This window comes from Salmo salar, chromosome ssa23 (genome assembly GCF_905237065.1).
Source record: "Salmo salar chromosome ssa23, Ssal_v3.1, whole genome shotgun sequence".
In the NCBI taxonomy this organism is placed as follows: Eukaryota; Metazoa; Chordata; class Actinopteri; order Salmoniformes; family Salmonidae; genus Salmo; species Salmo salar.
The window spans coordinates 30,894,945-30,917,985 of NC_059464.1; the positions used below are offsets into that span (position 1 = coordinate 30,894,945).

The 23,041-nt window shown below is 44.6% G+C and overlaps 1 protein-coding gene across 5 annotated transcripts in view; it reads left to right on the top strand.

Annotated features, from left to right (window-relative positions):
* LOC106584391 (semaphorin-6B) overlaps positions 1-23,041 on the top strand; it is a 134,506-nt gene that overhangs the window by 105,455 nt on the left and 6,010 nt on the right. The gene's annotated exons all lie outside the window — the stretch shown is intronic.

Consider the following 23,041-nt stretch of genomic DNA (forward strand, 5'->3'; position numbering starts at 1 on the left):
AATATCAGGAGTGAATCTATAAAGCAGTCTGCAGCCATGATGGCTGAGGGGTTGAAGGAGGGGGTGAGGGAAGAGACATGGCTGAGCCTGGGGTCCTGGACAGGGGCGTGACAAATGGAGTGAGAAGGCCACCGCCGTGTCTGGAGTCACCATGTTGGCACTGCTCCCGTTACCGACAGCGTGACGAGGCAGTTACTCTGTCAGTTGGCACATGGAGGCAGCCTACTCCTGCTCTCACACCTCGCTTTTACTCTCCCTCTCCATCTATCCTTCTACAGTATCAAAGTTAGAGCATGATTCAGTGCAGGAACAGTATATCCCATGGTGGTCTACTTTAGACCAGCCCAGGTTTGGAGAGAGGGAGTCAATGTCTCTCTTCCTCTCCTCAAAAACACAGAGATCAGTTCAGGACAGGAGCTTGCGATTTGTCCCCTGAAATGTCAGACGTTTGGATGCCTGACTCCTCTAAATCAGGCCTGATCAAAGCAGATGGAGACATCACAGCTTTTAATTGAGCTGACCTGTGGTGAAGGGCTGCTTAGTCAGATGAGTCCAATCAGAGCTCTGTGTGTGTGTGTGTGTGTGTGTGTGAGAGAGAGAGAGAGAGAGCCTGTGTGAGTTTGTGTTTGTATGCGCGTGGCTCTGCATGCTGAGGGTCTGGGCCTGTCCTACCTCGCGTCAGCCCACAGCCTACAGCTCAATCACTCTGTCCCCAGAGCAGCCCAAGCCTAATGCTGGATTTAGACTTTTAATCATGTTTGAGTTGAACCCAGTCAGCTCTGAAAACTCCTCTAAACTTGTCAGGTAATAAACACCAGCAGGGTAAACACAATAATGAGCGGGATTTGAGTCCGGGCGTCAACTGATTGTCTAACGTGTCAGCTCCACTTATGAGCAGTTATTGCACCACGTGACTGCAGAGTGCAGGATTTCCAGGTCATGACCTAACTTGCAGGAGTATCAGTTACAACAGGGTAAGCTCAGCTAAGTGTCAGGCTAGACATCAACCGTCTACTATTTCATTTGTTGAAAGGGACCTTTAACTCTCACAAAATGTAAAACAATGTACATAGGAAAAGGCTAGAACCCTATAGTGGTGTTTCTTCACCCAAAAGCTCCAGACAGTATGGTACCAGTGGTACGGTTCCAATGCACCCGCTGGCTTCACTAGCAAACGCTGTGGGAAGCAACAGGAATTTCTGTTCGCACAAAAAGCTCATCAGCTAATGTCAACTGTATTAAACCAGGCGTCTAATGGGAGAGGATGCTGTCACTGCAGGAGAGAGTCACTGGCACGATCACTTGTTCCACGTCAAGGCATTTCAAATCTACCTTTTCCTAGAAAGACGTCTCAGGGAAGCCGAGTAGGTTTCCGTCTGTGTGAACCAAGACAAAACGCGATAGTGAACTCTTACGCTCCTTCGCTGCTCGCTCACCATTCAGTCCTTCCACGTCGCCTTGAAAGCACTCAGGCATAATGACAGACCCTCACCAGCGAGCGAAGCCATTACAGATGGAAGCAATTATGGTGCTGTGAAAATATTTCTCAATGTAAGGCGGTGTTTTGCCCTGGAGAACAGCGGGTTGCAATCACAAATTAATTGAGGTCCACAGCACAGCAAAGAAGTGAGAGCAGGAGAGATCTGACGCGGTTGCGTCATGTTAGTGGGTGACAACTGCAAGGACTCCGGGGGAGAGGAAGCGGGAGGGAGCATTTGTTAGCACATTTACCACATTCTAATTTGTGTCGGTTAGAGGCCTGAAAGGAGCCGGTAAAGATTAGTGCTTTATATTTACATTGTGGGAGCAGTAAGTAGAGTTTATAAACCTCTAGATGACAAATGCATTCCCTGAGGCTGAACCCAGCAGAGACACTGCAGCAATCACTCTAGGAGAGCTGCTCTGTCTGAGATCTTGGTGACCTTTACTACGCCGAAGTCATCCGTGCCCGACCATCAAAGCTCCGCTCCTTGCACAACGAGAAGGAGGAGGGCGACCCACATGCCCCAGACGCCAGTCTGCGTTCCTCTCACATACGTCTCAGCCACAAAGCAAAGATCTAAGACGCTTGAGCTGGGCCTATCCTACCTGCTGTCTGACGAGAGGTGCAGGTTTGTGAAATGTGAGGGAGTTTCAAAGTGCAGCATCAAACCTGAATATCTAGAGAGGTGTGAGGACTCCTGAAGGGCTTCTTCTCTTTCATGTGGGTTTCTCTTGTGAGGAGTCTGGTGAGAAGAGAGTGGTAGGAGAGAGAGTAGGCAGCAAGGTGAAAACTGATGGGTATCAGAGAGAGCATGAAAGGACAAACAGCTGATGTGATGTGCCGACTGAGCCAGGCCGATAGCTGGCTAACACACCGCCATCGGGCCTCTGCGTGTCAACAGGAAATAAAGAACTTCATGGACACAAATTCATGCCGAACCGTAAAGTGCTGATCTGGCGAAGGATGATTGACTGCCTCAGTCTGCGTTCTAAGGCCTCACGCTGCATGGCTGAGGAAAAAGTGTTCAGCAGTTAGTTAAGTCCCAGAGCCCCATAATGCCTCATTCCTAACCCTCACATAGCGACATCGTCTCTGAAACTCGTGGCATTATCTCTCACTGAGACTATAATCCAGCATGCTGTTCCCAGGTAACATTCGGCCTCCCCTCACTAGTCTCCACACCCAGTGTATCGATCACCTTAAAGGGGATTTTGTTCAGTTCACCACAAAAGCTGCCTATCTAATGCCTCATCTCACTGAGGATTGGTCTCATTGTTGTACGGGAGGCTTTTCTAAAGCCATGGGCCTGTGGCGGAGCGGAGGTATGGTGCTGAAGGCATTTCATTAAGCGTGTGTCGTAAATCAGAGGAGCAGGGTGGAGGAGCTGATTCAATCAGCCAATGCTGGATGATTTAATCATCCCACTACTAAACCTTAAACAGTGTGTGATGGGAACAAATACAATGTTACAACACTGAGGTGTTAACACCAAAACAAATAGTTCTGTGTTTTCAGCTGGCGGTCATACTGTATATTCAATTCGACACCATTCTGTATACTTCTGGCCCTTCTTTGGACACTGTGTTAACTACCCTCCAGACGAGCTTCAATGCCATACAACTCTCCTTCCATGGCCTCCAACTGCTCTTAAATACAAGTAAAGCTAAATGCATGCTCTTCAACCGATTGCTGCCTGCTCCTGCCCGCCCGTCCAGCATCACTACTCTGGACGGTTCTGACTTAGAATATGTGGACAACTACAAATACCTAGGTGTCTGGTTAGACTGTAAACTCTCCTTCCAGACTCACATCAAACATCTCCAATCCAAAGTTAAATCTAGAATTGGCTTCCTATTTCGCAACAAAGCTTCCTTCACTCATGCCAAACATACCCTCGTAAAACTGACCATCCTACCGATCCTCGACTTCGGCGATGTCATTTACAAAATAGCCTCCAATACCCTACTCAATAAATTGGATGCAGTCTATCACAGTGCCATCCGTTTTGTCACCAAAGCCCCATATACTACCCACCACTGCAACCTGTACGCTCTCGTTGGCTGGCCCTCGCTTCATACTCGTCGCCAAACCCACTGGCTCCAGGTCATCTACAAGACCCTGCTAGGTAAAGTCCCCCCTTATCTCAGCTCACTGGTCACCATAGCAGCACCCACCTGTAGCACACGCTCCAGCAGGTATATCTCACTGGTCACCCCCAAAGCCAATTCCTCGTTCGGCCGCCTCTCTTTCCAGTTCTCTGCTGCCAATGACTGTAACGAACTGCAAAAATCTCTGAAACTGGAAACACTTATCTCCCTCACTAGCTTTAAGCACCAGCTGTCAGAGCAGCTCACAGATTACTGCACCTGTACATAGCCCATCTATAATTTAGCCCAAACAACTACCTCTTCCCCTACTGTATTTATTTATTTATTTTGCTCCTTTGCACCCCATTATTTCTATTTCTACTTTGCACTTTCTTCCCTGCAAATCTACCATTCCAGTGTTTTACTTGCTATATTGTATTTACTTCACCACCATGGCCTTTTTTGCCTTTACCTCCCTTATCTCACCTCATTTGCTCACATTGTATATAGACTTATTTTTCTACTGTATTATTGACTGTATGTTTGTTTTACTCCATGTGTAACTCTGTGTTGTTGTATGTGTCAAACTGCTTTGCTTTATCTTGGCCAGGTCGCAATTGTAAACGACAACTTGTTCTCAACTTGCCTACCTGGTTAAATAAAGGTGAAATAAAATAAATAAAATAAATATTGTGGTGCGTACAACCATGGCACACTAGATTTATGTCTACAGCATGTGAGAAAGATGAAATTGAAATTGCAAGGTACCTGATTGGAGAATGAGCGATTGTAACCCTCGGTGGATCGTTAAACTAATAACACGGCCCGGATTTTGAATTTATTGCCTGTGACATATCTTTTGAATATTTGTTATTAGTTTCCGTGGTGTGCTTTTCCTTCGCACCTAAATTGAGGATATCAATTACTGCCCAACACCAACCATAACCGTAGGCCATGGGGTGTAGTAGTGGGAAAGGGAGAAAAAAACGACATCCCTCCGAGACGCATTTTTCTGGAAAACAATTTATTTCAGCACGTCTTCCAAAGTCCACAGCCCAGATGTTTTATTTGGATTGTATGCAGCTGAAAGTGCTAACAGCCTGAACCTTGTTAAGCTGCTCCTAAAGGCTGGCATGATAAGAAAAGAAAGGTCCCAAAATATAGGCCCACTAATATAAGCCCACTCAGTGTGGAACATGTGAATGGAAAGTGTTAAAAAATATAATACAAAGGAACCAGTCAACTGACCGACAAATTGAGCATGGGACGGAGTCAACTTCCTGTGATAGATATGAATTGAACACCATTATTAAAACAACTCTGCTCTATCATTTAGCACAAGGGCATTGTAGCAGCACAGTGGACTACTGTGTGGATGCATTTATGATGGAATTAGCTACCTTGAGCCCGAGCTTGTAAAACTTCAATCTGTCCTTTACTAATAGGACGGCTGAAAACCTGATTCTATTAGCAGAGTTTTGTGGAAATGTTATGGAATTTTAATTGAAAACACATGCTGGGGTTCATAAATGTTTTACCATATTGATCAGTAGAGGCAACCTAGACCTGCCCTTATAAGGTTCTACACAACCTCTAGCCAGCTCACTCAGTCATGACTCTTCCTTGGTAATGTAGTCAGAGGAACTATAAATGCCTTGATAATCAACCCTATGAGTAAACACAGTGTTTATGATGTAGCAAGGCTATGGAGCTCCAACATGTCTGACCACAGAACAGTGGTGGAGGGAAGGAGACCACACTGGAGAGGAACCCAGATCAGACAGAGAGACAGAGAGAGAGAGAGATGGCACGGCAGCCCCACTTCCCCCCCAGGAGGCTGAAAAGATTTGTCATGGGCCCTCGGATTGTCAAAAAGCATCTTGACTGGTTGCATCACCGCTTGGTATGGCTAATGCACCGCTCTTGACCGAAGAGCGCTACAGAGAGTTGTGCGGACAGCCCAGTTCATCACTGGGGCCGAGCTCCAGCCACCCAAGCCATAGACTGTTCACTCTGCTACCGTCCGGCAAACGGTACCGGAGCATCAGCTCTCAGACCAATAGGCTCCGAGACAGCTTCTACCCTCAAGCCATAAGACTCTGAAATAGCCAGACTGCTAAGTAGTTAGTTAATGATACCCAAACTATCTTCCCTGAACTATCTACTCTCTCTTGCACTGACCCTATGCACACTCACTAGGTTATATATACACACCATATATAGTACATACTCACCCACACACACTACATTGACACTCCCACACAAAAAAAACACACACATTCACATACACTACAATCCTCGTACCTCTGCACACTCCCTGTATATAGCTCCACATTGATCTGGTACTCCCTGTATATAGCTCCACATTGATCTGGTACTGGTACTCCCTGTATATAACTCCACATTGATCTGGTACTGGTACTCCCTGTATATAGCTCCACATTGATCTGGTACTGGTACTCCCTGTATATAGCTCCACATTGATCTGGTACTGGTACTCCCTGTATACAGCTCCACATTGATCTGGTACTGGTACTCCCTGTATATAGCTCCACATTGATCTGGTACTGGTACTCCCTGTATATAGCTCCACATTGATCTGGTACTGGTACTCCCTGTATATAGCTCCACATTGATCTGGTACTGGTACTCCCTGTATATAGCTCCACATTGATCTGGTACTCCCTGTATATAGCTCCACATTGATCTGGTACTGGTGCTCCCTATATATAGCTCCACATTGATCTGGTACTGGTACTCCCTGTATATAGCTCCACATTGATCTGGTACTGGTACTCCCTGTATAGAGCTCCACATTGATCTGGTACTGGTACTCCCTGTATATAGCTCCACATTGATCTGGTACTGGTTTTCCCTGTATATAGCTCCACATTGATCTGGTACTGGTACTCCCTATATATAGCTCCACATTGATCTGGTACTGGTACTCCCTGTATATAGCTCCACATTGATCTGGTACTGGTACTCCCTGTATAGAGCTCCACATTGATCTGGTACTGGTACTCCCTGTATATAGCTCCACATTGATCTGGTACTGGTTTTCCCTGTATATAGCTCCACATTGATCTGGTACTGGTACTCCCTGTATATAGCTCCACAGTGATCTGGTACAGGTACTCCCTGTATATAGCTCCACATTGATCTGGTACTGGTACTCCCTGTATATAGCTCCACATTGATCTGGTACAGGTACTCCCTGTATATAGCTCCACATTGATCTGGTACTCCCTGTATATAGCTCCACATTGATCTGGTACTGGTGCTCCCTATATATAGCTCCACATTGATCTGGTACTGGTACTCCCTGTATATAGCTCCACATTGATCTGGTACTGGTACTCCCTGTATATAGCTCCACATTGATCTGGTACAGGTACTCCCTGTATATAGCTCCACATTGATCTGGTACTCCCTGTATATAGCTCCACATCGATCTGGTACTGGTACTCCCTGTATACAGCTCTACATTGATCTGGTACTGGTACTCCCTGTATATAGCTCCACATTGATCTGGTACAGGTACTCCCTGTATATCGCTCCACATTGATCTGGTACTCCCTGTATATAGCTCCACATTGATCTGGTACTGGTACTCCCTGTATATAGCTCCACATAGATCTGGTACTGGTACTCCCTGTATATAGCTCCACATTGATCTGGTACTGGTACTCCCTGTATACAGCTCCACATTGATCTGGTACAGGTACTCCCTGTATATAGCTCCACATTGATCTGGTACTGGTACTCCCTGTATATAGCTCCACATTGATCTGGTACTGGTACTCCCTGTATATAGCTCCACATTGATCTGGTACTGGTACTCCCTGTATATAGCTCCACATTGATCTGGTACAGGTACTCCCTGTATATAACTCCACATTGATCTGGTACAGGTACTCCCTGTATATAGCTTCACATTGATCTGGTACTGGTAGTCCCTGTATATAGCTCCACATTGATCTGGTACTCCCTGTATATAGCTCCACATTGATCTGGTACTGGTACTCCCTGTATATAGCTCCACATTGATCTGGTACTGGTACTCCCTGTATAGAGCTCCACATTGATCTGGTACTGGTACTCCCTGTATATAGCTCCACATTGATCTGGTACTGGTTTTCCCTGTATATAGCTCCACATTGATCTGGTACTGGTACTCCCTGTATATAGCTCCACAGTGATCTGGTACAGGTACTCCCTGTATATAGCTCCACATTGATCTGGTACTGGTACTCCCTGTATATAGCTCCACATTGATCTGGTACAGGTACTCCCTGTATATAGCTCCACATTGATCTGGTACTCCCTGTATATAGCTCCACATTGATCTGGTACTGGTGCTCCCTATATATAGCTCCACATTGATCTGGTACTGGTACTCCCTGTATATAGCTCCACATTGATCTGGTACAGGTACTCCCTGTATATAGCTCCACATTGATCTGGTACTCCCTGTATATAGCTCCACATCGATCTGGTACTGGTACTCCCTGTATATAGCTCCACATTGATCTGGTACTGGTACTCCCTGTATATAGCTCTACATTGATCTGGTACTGGTACTCCCTGTATATAGCTCCACATTGATCTGGTACAGGTACTCCCTGTATATCGCTCCACATTGATCTGGTACTCCCTGTATATAGCTCCACATCGATCTGGTACTGGTACTCCCTGTATATAGCTCCACATAGATCTGGTACTGGTACTCCCTGTATATAGCTCCACATTGATCTGGTACTCCCTGTATATAGCTCCACATCGATCTGGTACTGGTACTCCCTGTATATAGCTCCACATTGATCTGGTACTGGTACTCCCTGTATATAGCTCTACATTGATCTGGTACTGGTACTCCCTGTATATAGCTCCACATTGATCTGGTACAGGTACTCCCTGTATATCGCTCCACATTGATCTGGTACTCCCTGTATACAGCTCCACATTGATCTGGTACTGGTACTCCCTGTATATAGCTCCACATTGATCTGGTACAGGTACTCCCTGTATATAGCTCCACATTGATCTGGTACAGGTACTCCCTGTATATAGCTCCACATTGATCTGGTACAGGTACTCCCTGTATATAGCTCCACATTGATCTGGTACAGGTGCTCCCTATATATAGCTCCACATTGATCTGGTACTGGTACTCCCTGTATATAGCTCCACATTGATCTGGTACTGGTGCTCCCTATATATAGCTCCACATTGATCTGGTACTGGTACTCCCTGTATATAGCTCCACATTGATCTGGTACTGGTACTCCCTGTATACAGCTCCACATTGATCTGGTACTGGTACTCCCTGTATATAGCTCCACATTGATCTGGTACAGCTACTCCCTGTATATAGCTCCACATTGATCTGGTACTGGTACTCCCTGTATATAGCTCCACATTGATCTGGTACTGGTACTCCCTGTATATAGCTCCACATTGATCTGGTACTCGTACTCCCTGTATATAGCTCCACATTGATCTGGTACTGGTACTCCCTGTATATAGCTCCACATTGATCTGGTACAGGTACTCCCTGTATATAACTCCACATTGATCTGGTACAGGTACTCCCTGTATATCGCTCCACATTGATCTGGTACTCCCTGTATATAGCTCCACATTGATCTGGTACTGGTACTCCCTGTATATAGCTCCACATTGATCTGGTACTGGTACTCCCTGTATAGAGCTCCACATTGATCTGGTACTTCTACTCCCTGTATATAACTCCACATTGATCTGGTACTGGTACTCCCTGTATAGAGCTCCACATTGATCTGGTACTTCTACTCCCTGTATAGAGCTCCACATTGATCTGGTACTGGTACTCCCTGTATATAGCTCCACATTGATCTGGTACTGGTACTCCCTGTATATAGCTCCACATTGATCTGGTACAGGTACTCCCTGTATATAGCTCCACATTGATCTGGTACTGGTACTCCCTGTATATAGCTCCACATTGATCTGATACTGGTACTCCCTGTATATAACTTCACATTGATCTGGTACTGGTACTCCCTATATATAGCTCCACATTGATCTGGTACTGGTACTCCCTGCTGTATATAGCTCCACATTGATCTGGTACTGGTACTCCCTGTATATAGCTCCACATTGATCTGGTACTGGTACTCCCTGTATATAGCTCCACATTGATCTGGTACTGGTACTCCCTGCTGTATATAGCTCCACATTGATCTGGTACTGGTACTCCCTGTATATAGCTCCACATTGATCTGGTACTGGTACTCCCTGTATATAGCTCCACATTGATCTGGTACTGGTACTCCCTGTATAGAGCTCCACATTGATCTGGTACAGGTACTCCCTGTATATAGCTCCACATTGATCTGGTACTGGTACTCCCGCTGTATATAGCTCCACATTGATCTGGTACTGGTACTCCCTGTATAGAGCTCCACATTGATCTGGTACTGGTACTCCCTGTATATAGCTCCACATTGATCTGGTACTGGTACTCCCCTGTATATAGCTCCACATTGATCTGGTACTGGTACTCCCTGTATAGAGCTCCACATTGATCTGGTACTGGTACTCCCTGTATATAGCTCCACATTGATCTGGTACTGGTACTCCCTGCTGTATATAGCTCCACATTGATCTGGTACTGGTACTCCCTGTATATAGCTCCACATTGATCTGGTACTGGTTTTCCCTGTATATAGCTCCACATTGATCTGGTACTGGTACTCCCTGTATATAGCTTCACATTGATCTGGTACTGGTACTCCCTGTATAGAGCTCCACATTGATCTGGTACTGGTACTCCCTGTATATACCTTCACATTGATCTGGTACTGGTGCTCCCTATATATAGCTCCACATTGATCTGGTACTGGTACTCCCTGTATATAGCTCCACATTGATCTGGTACTGGTACTCCCTGTATACAGCTCCACATTGATCTGGTACTGGTACTCCCTGTATATAGCTCCACATTGATCTGGTACAGGTACTCCCTGTATATAGCTCCACATTGATCTGGTACTGGTACTCCCTGTATATAGCTCCACATTGATCTGGTACTGGTACTCCCTGTATATAGCTCCACATTGATCTGGTACTGGTTTTCCCTGTATATAGCTCCACATTGATCTGGTACTGGTACTCCCTGTATAGAGCTCCACATTGATCTGGTACTGGTACTCCCTGTATATAACTCCACATTGATCTGGTACTGGTACTCCCTGTATATAGCTCCACATTGATCTGGTACTCCCTGTATATAGCTCCACATTGATCTGGTACTCCCTGTATATAACTCCACATTGATCTGGTACTGGTACTCCCTGTATATAGCTCCATTCTTGTGTATTTTATTCTTCTTGTGTTACTATTAGTTGAGATGTGTTCGTAAGCAAGCATTTCACAGTAAAGTCTACACCAGTTGTTTTTGGCGCATGTGACAAATACCATTTTGGATTTTGGAGACAGAGCGAGAGTGAGTAAGAGAGAGAGAGAGAGAGAGAGAGAGAGAGAGAGAGAAAAAAAAGTGCCTGGAGTCTTTCTTTAAACAAAGATAGAAATAATGGTAGAAAGAGAAAGAGTACTGAGCCATGAGTGCAGGCAGTGCATTCAGTCCATAATTCTCATATATTACATACACACACACATGATACACTCACATTCACATAGACACACACACTCACGTTTATATATACTCAGGTGTCCAGTTTATTAGGTATACCCATCTAAATCCCTTTGCCTCCAAAACAGCCTGAATTATTTGGGGCATGGAAACATTGCTCAATTGGTATCAAGGGACTTAATATGTGCCAGGAAAACACTCCCCACACCATTACAACCCTTCCACCAGTCATTACCGTTGACACCAGGCAGGATGGACTCACGCAGCTTATGCCAAATCCTGACTCAACAGGAGCTGGGATTTGTCCGACCAGGCGATGCTTTTCCACTCCTCAAATGTCCTGTGTTGGTGATCGCATGTCCACTGGAGCCGCTTCTTCTTGTTTTTAGCTGATAGGAGTGGAACCCGTTGTGGTCGTCTGCTGTAATAGCCCATCCGTGACAAGGCCTGACGAGTTGTGAGTTCTGATATGTCGTTCTGCACACCACTGTTGTAATGTGCCGTTATCGTTATTTGCTTGTTTGTGGCCTGCCTGTTAGCTTGCAAGATTCTTGCCTGCTGTTTTCGCCCACAGGACTGCCGCTGACTGGATGTTTTTTGTTTGTCGCACCATTCTCGGTAAACCCTGGACACTGTCTTGTGTGATAAACCCAGGAGGCCGGCCGTTTCTGAGATATTCAAACCGTTTTACCCATTCTAATGTTCAATTGAATAGTAACTGAATGCTTCAATGCCTGTCTGCCTGCTTTATATAGCAAGCCACGGCCACGTGACCCACTCTCTGTAGGAGCGAACCATTTTCGTGAATGGGGTGGTATACCTAATAAGTTGTCCACTGAGTGTATACAGTACACACATAAAATGACATGTGCATGCACATTGTACGTACAAGTACATTGACATGCAGAGAAACAGTGGGTCCCTAGGTCAAAGTCCCGCAGATCATTCTATAACACCGATAATGTCAGTCGCTTTCAAACTCAGATGCATTTATGTCATATGCATGTCCATCGGGAGTGTTGCTGCTTTGTACTGTAGTTTGAAGGCAGGATGTGTTTCTTGTGTGAGCCAACCCACTCTCTGGAACAGTAGTTCCTTATCCCCAGCCTGTTCTATCCCTACTACAGCAGCCAGCATCACAGTTAATAACGGCATGTTTCCAGTCACCACATACCCGCCGTCACTGACACCGCGTTGGGTTTGAAAATCAATAACTCCACCGCTGAAAGGCCTGCCAATTTGTGAGCATGGGCATAGCAAATCCATACGCTGCCAGTGTTTAATGAAGAGAATTTTAACTATTGTGGCTTTTCATTAGGCTGGCCTACTCTGAGCCAGGGTCCATGGGGGGAAGAGAGGGAGAGAGGTCAGGAGGGAGCGAGGGAAGAGATGGAGGGTGGAGGAATGAAGGGAAGGAATCAGAGGGATATCTCTGGAGATGCAGAGAGAGACAGGGGAAGATTAACGGACATGCCACTGGAATGGAGGAGGAGAGAGGAAGAGCAGATCAGGGAAGCGAGGGAATAGAGGAATGGGGCTGCAGATGTATGGAGAGATATGGGGAAGATTAACGGCAACATAGAAATGAAAGAATGTGAGCCCTGTAGCTTGGTGATACACAGAAAAAAACAAAAACAAATACATGGCAGTTAGTTAGTCGGCCTCCATAGCTCAATTTCCCTCCGCCTGGCCCATTTCTCCCTACCTCCAGCTCTAACTAGGCTTCTCCTGCCTCCGCGCTTGTTCTCCTGTAATTGGAGCTGCAAGCCCAAGACGTGCTCAGCGTTCGTCAGGCTGACAGTCAGGGCGGCTTCCATTAAGGTTTAATAAGTGAGTCGGCGATGAGAGGGTTGCTGTCAGCCTGGTGGGGCAGAGAGAGACCTGCCCCCCTCCCCTCTCTTCCCTCCTCACCCCTCCCTGCTCCAGCTGCTTTGTCTCCCCCAGCCACGGCCACAAAGCAGAGTGGCTCCAAAAGCGACACTCACTAATGGCCTTTCAGACTGCGATGTGCATCGTCTCTCTGTGAGGAGAAAGAGAGAGACACATTGGGTCTGAATGGGAGGAGAACGTGCTGCTCCAGATATGGAAGATGCATTTCAATGGTGGTTCAGTCTCATTACCAGGAAAGGGCAGCCCTCATTGCCACATTCTCCAGCTGAGCCATGGAAACACAGTCACTCATCGGGACCTCTCCCTCACACCGAGACCACAGCATATTATTGCACAGTACATCATTTAATGTGAAACGCCATAGTGAAACCGGCCCTGCATTTTCAGGGCGAAATGTGAAAGGGTGAAAGGAATGGTGAACTCCTCCTCAGTATAAGTGAAGTATGAATAGGACTGTTGTGGTTACCGTATTACCCACGCACCAGTAGTCAGTCATGAGTCATGACCGCAGTAAAATTCCATGTGACCACTGAGTCACGGTAATCTTCTCATATGCACTCTGGACATGCGTTGGTAGGACTCAACTTGCTAACAAGCGTCAGGTCACTAATGGTCTGGTACTCAGGGCTCTACTGTCCCTCCATCAGGTCCTAACTGCCTGGTACTCAGGTCTCTACTGTCCCTCCATCAGGTCCTAATGACCTGGTACTCAGGGCTCTATTGTCCCTCCATTAGGTCCTAATGGTCTGGTACTCAGGGCTCTATTGTCCCTCCATCAAGTCCTAATGACCTGGTCCTCAGGGCTCTATTGTCCTCCATTAGGTCCTAGTGGTCTGGTACTCAGGGCTCTATTGTCCCTCCATCAAGTCCTAATGGCCTGGTCCTCAGGGCTCTATTGTCCCTCCAGCATGTCCTAATGGTCTGGTACTCAGGGCTCTATTGTCCCTCCATCAGGTCCCAATGGCCTGGTACTCAGGGCTCTATTGTCCCTCCATCAGGTCCTAATGGCCTGGTACTCGCTCTATTGTCCTTCCATCAGGTCCTAATGGCCTGGTACTCAGGGCTCTATTGTCCCTCCATTAGGTCCTAATGGTCTGGTACTCAGGGCTCTATTGTCCCTCCATCAGGTCCTAATGGCCTGGTACTCAGGGCTCTATTGTCCCTCCATCAAGTCCTAATGGCCTGGTCCTCAAGGCTCTATTGTCCCTCCATCATGTCCTAATGGCCTGGTACTCAGGGCTCTATTGTCCCTCCATCAGGTCCTAATGGTCTGGTACACGCTCTATTGTCCTTCCATCAGGTCCTAATGGCCTGGTACTCAGGGCTCTATTGTCCCTCCATTAGGTCCTAATGGTCTGGTACTCAGGGCTCTATTGTCCCTCCATCAGGTCCTAATGGCCTGGTACTCAGGGCTCTATTGTCCCTCCATCATGTTCTAATGGTCTGGTACTCAGGGCTCTATTGTCCCTCCATCAAGTCCTAATGGCCTGGTCCTCAGGGCTCTATTGTCCCTCCATTAGGTCCTAGTGGTCTGGTACTCAGGGCTCTATTGTTCCTCCATCAAGTCCTAATGGCCTGGTCCTCAGGGCTCTATTGTCCCTCCAGCATGTCCTAATGGTCTGGTACTCAGGGCTCTATTGTCCCTCCATCGGGTCCTAATGGCCTGGTACTCAGGGCTCTATTGTCCCTCCATCAGGTCCTAATGGCCTGGTACTCACTCTATTGTCCTTCCATCAGGTCCTAATGGCCTGGTACTCAGGGCTCTATTGTCCCTCCATTAGGTCCTAATGGCCTGGTACTCAGGGCTCTATTGTCCCTCCATCAAGTCCCAATGGCCTGGTCCTCAAGGCTCTATTGTCCCTCCATCATGTCCTAATGTCTGGTACTCAGGGCTCTATTGTTCCTCCATCAGGTCCTAATGGCCTGGTACTCAGGGCTCTATTGTCCCTCTAACCACTCTGATATCAATGTAAATACAATCCAAAATCACATCAAACACTTATCATCAAAACAGTATTGTGCTTTTAAACTCACCTCGCTGTGATGATCAATTTGAAGAAGTTCAACAACAGGTTGAAACTGAGTGGAAAACATGGTTGTTGTGGATGTTGTTTCAAAGCCTGAACCCAAAGAAATACACATATTAGAGCTTATACATATGCATAGACCTATATATATATTTTAAAAAAAGATTAGAACCTATATTCTACTATTATAGAACCTATAACCTATTATAACCTACTGCATATTACGCACAGTAGAAAAACATTTATTAAGCTGATTAAAGATGTCTTTGGTACATAATTGGTCTAGCCTATACTCCAAAATTAAACAAATTCTTGTAATTGAGTGTGGACTGTATTATTATGCATACTGGATGGTCTGGTTACCTTCTGCTACGCAGCAAACGTTCTATCCATGAGTCTGGGAGAGAACGTATAGGCCTAGGCGATGCTGTTGGTTCATTGATTATGCAGGATGGCTTACAGTTAGCCTACAATAGTGAATTAGTATTTGATTTTGAATAGTCTAGTAATAGGGCATATTTTATACATTCATAATGAATAGGCTGACACATTACCTTTAGCTACAGAATATCTCACCACCGGGAGTTTTCATCTCCTCTCTCTCCTTCCTTCCTTCCTTCCTTTCTCCAGCATGCAGAGAGAGATGCTGTCAACAGTTCAATGAAATATGTTTTGTTGCGAAAACATTTTACTATCGATGTTCCCGAACTGATTTCACGTGCTTCCAAATTAAGCGCTGGGTAGCTGCAGGACCAGGGTTGGAGAGCCCATGGTGTACAGAGATTGGGCAGAATATCCCCTGTCGCACAGCGAGAGGCTGTATGCTCCTCAAACAGTGGTTGATGCTTGAAATAAGTGTTTTCTTTAAGCCCAGACATTTCTATGTGCAATTTGTGTGAAAGCAGAGTTTTGATGGTTGCCACTAAAAAGAGGAGGATCCCAGCTGCTACTATATTGATTTCTCAGCTGCTCATATTAAGCACGTTCTTCTATAAACCCGGAGTAGCCTACCCTGCATGACTGAAAAACAAACTGGTGGGAAAGCATTCATTACTTCAGTGCATATGGATGACATGTCTTTTTTCTCCTGTCCCTGTTCCTGTTCCTGTTCCTGTTCCTGTTCCTGTCCCTGTCCCTGTTCCTGTTCCTGTTCCTGTCCCTGTTCTTGTTCCTGTCCCTGTTCCTGTTCCTGTCCCTGTCCCTGTTCCTGTTCCTGTTCCTGTTCCTGTCCCTGTTCCTGTTCCTGTCCCTGTTCCTGTCCCTGTTCCTGTTCCTGTTCCTGTTCCTGTCCCTGTTCCTGTTCCTGTCCCTGTCCCTGTTCCTGTTCCTGTTCTTGTTCCTGTTCCTGTTCCTGTTCCTGTCCCTGTCCCTGTTCCTGTTCCTGTCCCTGTTCTTGTTCCTGTTCCTGTCCCTGTCCCTGTCCCTGTTCCTGTCCCTGTTCTTGTTCCTGTTCCTGTTCCTGTTCCTGTTTCTGTTTCTGCCCCTGTCCCTGGGCCATTCTAAATGTAAACTAATTTTACATTTTAGTAGACACGATTAATTTAAAGTTGATCACTTGATGAGAGATCAGCATGTGGAGACTGAGCCAAGGAACAGAGCGTGAGCTTTTTTTGCGACTTTCTCAAATCATCAATAGCCTATAGTCACATCATGCAGCCTATATACACTGAGTGTACATAACATTAGGAACACCTTCCTAATATTGAGTTGCACGGCCTTTTGCCCTCAGAACAGCCTCATTTCGTTGGGGCAGGGACTCTACAAGGTGTTGAAAGCGTTCCACAGAAATGCTGGCACATGTGGACTCCAATGCTTCCCACAGTTGTGTCAAGTTGGCTGGATGTCCTTTGGGTGGTGGATCATTCTTGATACACACCGGAAACTGTTGAACATGAAAAACCCTGCAGCATTGAAGTTCTTGACACACTCAAACTAGTGCGCCTGGCACCTACTACCATACCGCTTTCAAAGGCACGTCATTCTTTTGTCTTGCCCATTCACCCTCTGAATGGCACTCATACACAATCCATGTCTAAATCGTCTCAAGGCTTTTAAAATCCTTCTTTAACCTGTCTTCTCCCCTTCATCTACACTGATTGAATTGGATTTAACAGGTGACATCATTAAGGGATCATAGCGTTCATCTGGATCCACCTGGTCAGTCTATGTTATGGAATGAGCAGGTGTTCCTAATGTTTTGTACACTCAGTGTATGTTTGGATTTCTAAGACATTCCAAGATTGTATCATTCACAACTAAAGTTGCCAAATAACTCTAAATCAAGCGTACAGTATTATCACATTTGCGCTCAACATACAGTAGCCACTTTATATGCTTACTCACTCCGGAATGGGAAAAATATCCATTATATTTTATTCAGCTAAGTTTAAATATATTCTTCTTACTATAAAATCATATAAAATAATGTCACGAGACTTATAAGCATATCTTGTCAGCTAAATGAACAAGCCTACAGCCTATATCATGGAGCAGAGCCAGATTACATACAGTATCTAGTCAGCTAAATGAACAAGCCTACAGCCTATATCAAGGAGCATAGCCAGATTACATACAGTAGCTAGTCAGCTAAATGAACAAGCCTACAGCCTATATCATGGAGCAGAGCCAGATTACATACAGTATCTAGTCAGCTAAATGAACAAGCCTACAGCCTATATCATGGAGAATAGCCAGATTACATACAGTATCTAGTCAGCTAAATGAACAAGCCTACAGCCTATATCATGGAGCAGAGCCAGATTACATACAGTATCTAGTCAGCTAAATGAACAAGCCTACAGCCTATATCATGGAGCATAGCCAGATTACATACAGTATCTAGTCAGCTAAATGAACAAGCCTACAGCCTATATCATGGAGCATAGCCAGATTACATACAGTATCTAGTCAGCTAAATGAACAAGCCTACAGCCTATATCATGGAGCAGAGCCAGATTACATACAGTATCTAGTCAGCTAAATGAACAAGCCTACAGCCTATATCATGGAGAATAGTCAGATTACATACAGTATCTAGTCAGCTAAATGAACAAGCCTACAGCCTATATCATGGAGCAGAGCCAGATTACATACAGTATCTAGTCAGCTAAATGAACAAGCCTACAGCCTATATCATGGAGCAGAGCCAGATTACATACAGTATCTAGTCAGCTAAATGAACAAGCCTACAGCCTATATCATGGAGCAGAGCCAGATTACATACAGTATCTAGTCAGCTAAATGAACAAGCCTACAGCCTATATCATGGAGCAGAGCCAGATTACATACAGTATCTAGTCAGCTAAATGAACAAGCCTACAGCCTATATCATGGAGCAGAGCCAGATTACATACAGTATCTAGTCAGCTAAATGAACAAGCCTACAGCCTATATCATGGAGAATAGCCAGATTACATACAGTATCTAGTCAGCTAAATGAACAAGCCTACAGCCTATATCATGGAGCATAGCCAGATTACATACAGTATCTAGTCAGCTAAATGAACAAGCCTACAGCCTATATCATGGAGCATAGCCAGATTACATACAGTATCTAGTCAGCTAAATGAACAAGCCTACAGCCTATATCATGGAGCAGAGCCAGATTACATACAGTATCTAGTCAGCTAAATGAACAAGCCTACAGCCTATATCATGGAGCAGAGCCAGATTACATACAGTATCTAGTCAGCTAAATGAACAAGCCTACAGCCTATATCATGGAGAATAGCCAGATTACATACAGTATCTAGTCAGCTAAATGAACAAGCCTACAGCCTATATCATGGAGAATAGCCAGATTACATACAGTATCTAGTCAGCTAAATGAACAAGCCTACAGCCTATATCATGGAGAATAGCCAGATTACATACAGTATCTAGTCAGCTAAATGAACAAGCCTACAGCCTATATCATGGAGCATAGCCAGATTACATACAGTATCTAGTCAGCTAAATGAACAAGCCTACAGCCTATATCATGGAGCATAGCCAGATTACATACAGTATCTAGTCAGCTAAATGAACAAGCCTACAGCCTATATCATGGAGCATAGCCAGATTACATACAGTAGGCCAACTCATATTCTGTTGTTCTGAAATACCTTTCCTTCATATCACAATGTTTCTTTAGACCTGCCTAAAATAAATAATGGATTGGTGTATATTAAATTAACTTACTAGACTTTTTAAAATTCCAAAGGCGTGCATCAGCGGCTTATATGTGGCTTGTATGTGTGGAGACCTGGAGATGCTAAACATGTTTATGTTAATAAATGGTCAGTTATTGTGAGACCTGCAGTCTTTTGCTTGACAACAACTGGCTGACAAAATGTCATGACCACCAAGTATGAACACTTCCAGATGTGAATGAAATGATGGTCCAACGTTGTTTAGAGAGCCATCAAGGCTTGTTGGGTTTTAGGAATTACCAAACCCAAGAACCAATTCATTACCTTATTGTTTTATTCCTAAACCAGAGGCCTCAGTAAATAATATGAGAGCAGCAGCAACATAGCCTGAGAATGACATTTATTCCACTGTCTCTCCTCTGCTGCCTGGCTGTCACTGAACATTGAGGAGCACAGTACTTTCCAGAGTTATGTAATAGATACTGCCAGTGAATCCAAGTTGAATATTGGCCCAAAAGGGGAAAATAAATAGTGCATGAATCAGGGATATGTTTAGGCTGGCCAAGTGGTGATGCCAACAATGTGTTTATCTCTGCCTAAGGAGAGAGAGAGAGAGAGAGAGAGAGAGAGAGAGAGAGAGAGAGAGAGAGAGAGAGAGAATTAGCAAATGCTAGATTCAATATAAATATCACAGATTATGGGTGTTTAGCTGAATACACAAACACAATGGTAGGGACTGTGCTTAGTCAGCAGAACTATGAGCTCCCTATGTGACAGTTACAGGGAAGGAAAGAGGGAAGAAATAGGAGGGAAAATCAGTCACACAAATATGAAACCAAAAACACATACATCCACAATTACAATTGAGTATTTATTAGGATCCCCATTAGCTGTTGCCAAGGCAGCAGCTACTCTTTCTGGAGTCCAAACAGGAATAAAACAATTACATCACAACAAAACAATAGTCTACATCATAAATAAATCAGTACATAATACAAGACATTGTTACCTTATTACTCTATTATTACAGATGTACAATATACAATTTACAATACTACAATAATACTATCTATATTGTGGATTTTAGTTTTTTTGTTTAGTTTATTAATTCAACCATTTAAAAAAACAAGCACACATAAAACTTGAAAAAGCCATACTGTACATGCACATGAGTTAAATCATGGAGGATGACACATAATAAAGTCTGGGACATTTCCTTTGTGGTCCTCTTGAAACAAGATGGCTAGACACGATCCAACACGGCTGAAGACAGTACGGCATTGAGATAATAAAACGTACAAACAAAGAAGAAGAACATCTATCTCATCATGGCAGTTACATCATAGGGGTCATTCATATGGGCACAGAAGACATCAAACAGTTTTTTCCTTTATATTTAAAGCTCCCTAGCTAGGACGTCGTTTTCATGGGCAGAGGCGACTCATTCCACTTTGAGGCTCCAGTATACAAAAAGGTAGCTTTCCCAGCATTACTCCTGAAGCTGTATAAGCACACATTAGCAACATCTGGTTCTGTGATTGTGTGCATCCCAGACATGGGGAAAGTAATCAGTTAAAATATCTGGGTGCAGAACCATAAAAACTCCTGTAACCCAAACCCAGTCTAATTAGGGACACCCTATCCTCAACAGGCAGCCATGTGAGTATGTGGACTCATCTTCAATACTACCCTGATCAGCTTATTCTGGGCTATCTGGAGCTTCCCCTTCATAAGCTTAGATAAGCTCCAAAACCAGGAAGTACTTGCGTAGTCAAAATGGCATTGAATGAGGACAGTGGCTAGCACTCTCATGGAGTCCTTATCAAACAGCTTGGATATTCTAGCCAAAAACGTAGTCCTAGCATTAACCTTCCCTAGCACTTTAGTGGCCATGCTCATACCTCCCAAGCTTCCATCAAGGATACATCCCAGGTAGCTAACAGAGGTTTTAGTAGTCAGCACCTCACCCCCTAACTCCACTCTGATTTCAGAGAACCTACACATTTTAGGTCTGGACCCAAAAATAATTGCCTCAATTTTACTTAAGTGCAGAGATAGCTTATTATCTCCAAGCCATTTGCTAATGTTAGTAAGGTCTGTGCTAAGTATGCTCTCCAACATAGTTTTCCTATTGTGAGACACCAGAAGTATATAGTCATCTGCATAAATGAAAAGATGGCAAGAACCAGCATCTTTCATATCGTTTATATACAGAACAGTAGAGGCCCAAGCACGCTCCCCTGGGTGTCCAATCTATGTCCAAAGTAGAAGATGCCAGAGACACACAGCACATAATTCACACACTGTAACTATGCTACCCAGCCATGCTGCATGTAGCTCCAGGCTCTATTGGATAAGTGATAAAGCACTAATTAGAGTAGAAAAGGACATTGATTGACCAAGATGGCATCTTGATTAGTACTAAATCCTTTTCACAGTGGCCTGTTGAGTGGCCCCTTCTATTCTAGTGGGGTATAATATAGGCCGTCGCCATTCCCCTGCCTCGTGTCAAAGCATGGAGAGTAATACTCTGTCTCGCCAAGCCCCAAAACCCAGTCATTAACTACTAGCTAGTTTCTTCTACCTGCTCCTAATTCTTACCATTTGTCTCCATTAAAATAAATGAGTCCGACGATAACATTATGTTAGTTTAAAGCAGACCGCTGCTCCTTGAATTTTGGAATGTTCTTTCTCTCTTTTCTGTGTGGGGTGAATAAGTGGCTCTCAACATCGATTAATGACATCTATCTATTTCCTGTGGGGCCCGCTTTTATTTATCTGGTCCTCTCTCCTCTCCCAGACACACGCATCACCATCCCTTTGCTGTTGGAGTAATTTAAGAAACATTTACTGTGTTTGTCTGGAGCCTCAGTAGTCTGCTGTAGGCCCCCTTCCCTTCCCTTCCCTTCCCTTCCCTTCCCTTCCCTTCCCTTCCCTTCCCTTCCCTTCCCTTCCCTTCCCTTCCCTTCCCTTCCCTTCCCTTCCCTTCCCTTCCCTTCCCTTCCCTTCCCTTCCCTTCCCTTCTCTCTCTGTCTCTCTCTTTTTTTCCCACATGTCTTCCTCTGGCTGGGAGTAAGCTATTTGTTTTCTATTGGTGTTGTCCCTGATGCTTGCACTGCAAAGAACACGTTTTCTCCTGACATTTTCTTAATTGATCCATGGCAGCAGCTTTGTGCTCTCCTGTTTTTCACTGCTTTAATAATTCATATATTCCATTCTCCAGAGGAGCTTCTATCATGTTCTTTGGGGGAAAATAAACATATTGTCTTAAGCCTTTTTTCAGATGTGCTGTCAGTGATTGTAAACATTGTGAATAATTTCTCATACCGTTAGAAGAAATAACTTTGTGAAGTTCATGTGTAAATACAGTAAGGAACTTAAAGCAATTATTCACTATTAATTCCAGAGTGTACAGACATTCTTCCGCTGCAAAATTAATGTTCCGCAACGCTTCGGGGTTGGGAGATATTCTCAATCAGGAAGACAGTTATTATAGCCATTAAAATAACTATCCACTTTAGGTAATGAACACAATTAGCCGTTACACCAATAGTATACCTTTGCAGGAGAGCATTCCTCCCCACCCACTGAGGCACAGATAAATAGGCCACTTTGTCAAGCTGTAAACTCCCACATGTTTACTAAGGCCAGGGCAGAGATGCTTTGTCTACCGACTTTAGAACACTAATGAAGGCTAAAAACAGAAATGGATTGTTGTTTTATAATGTATATTTCTTTTCAACATCCATTGTCCTAAAAGAGTGTCTGAACACTCTCACATATCCACT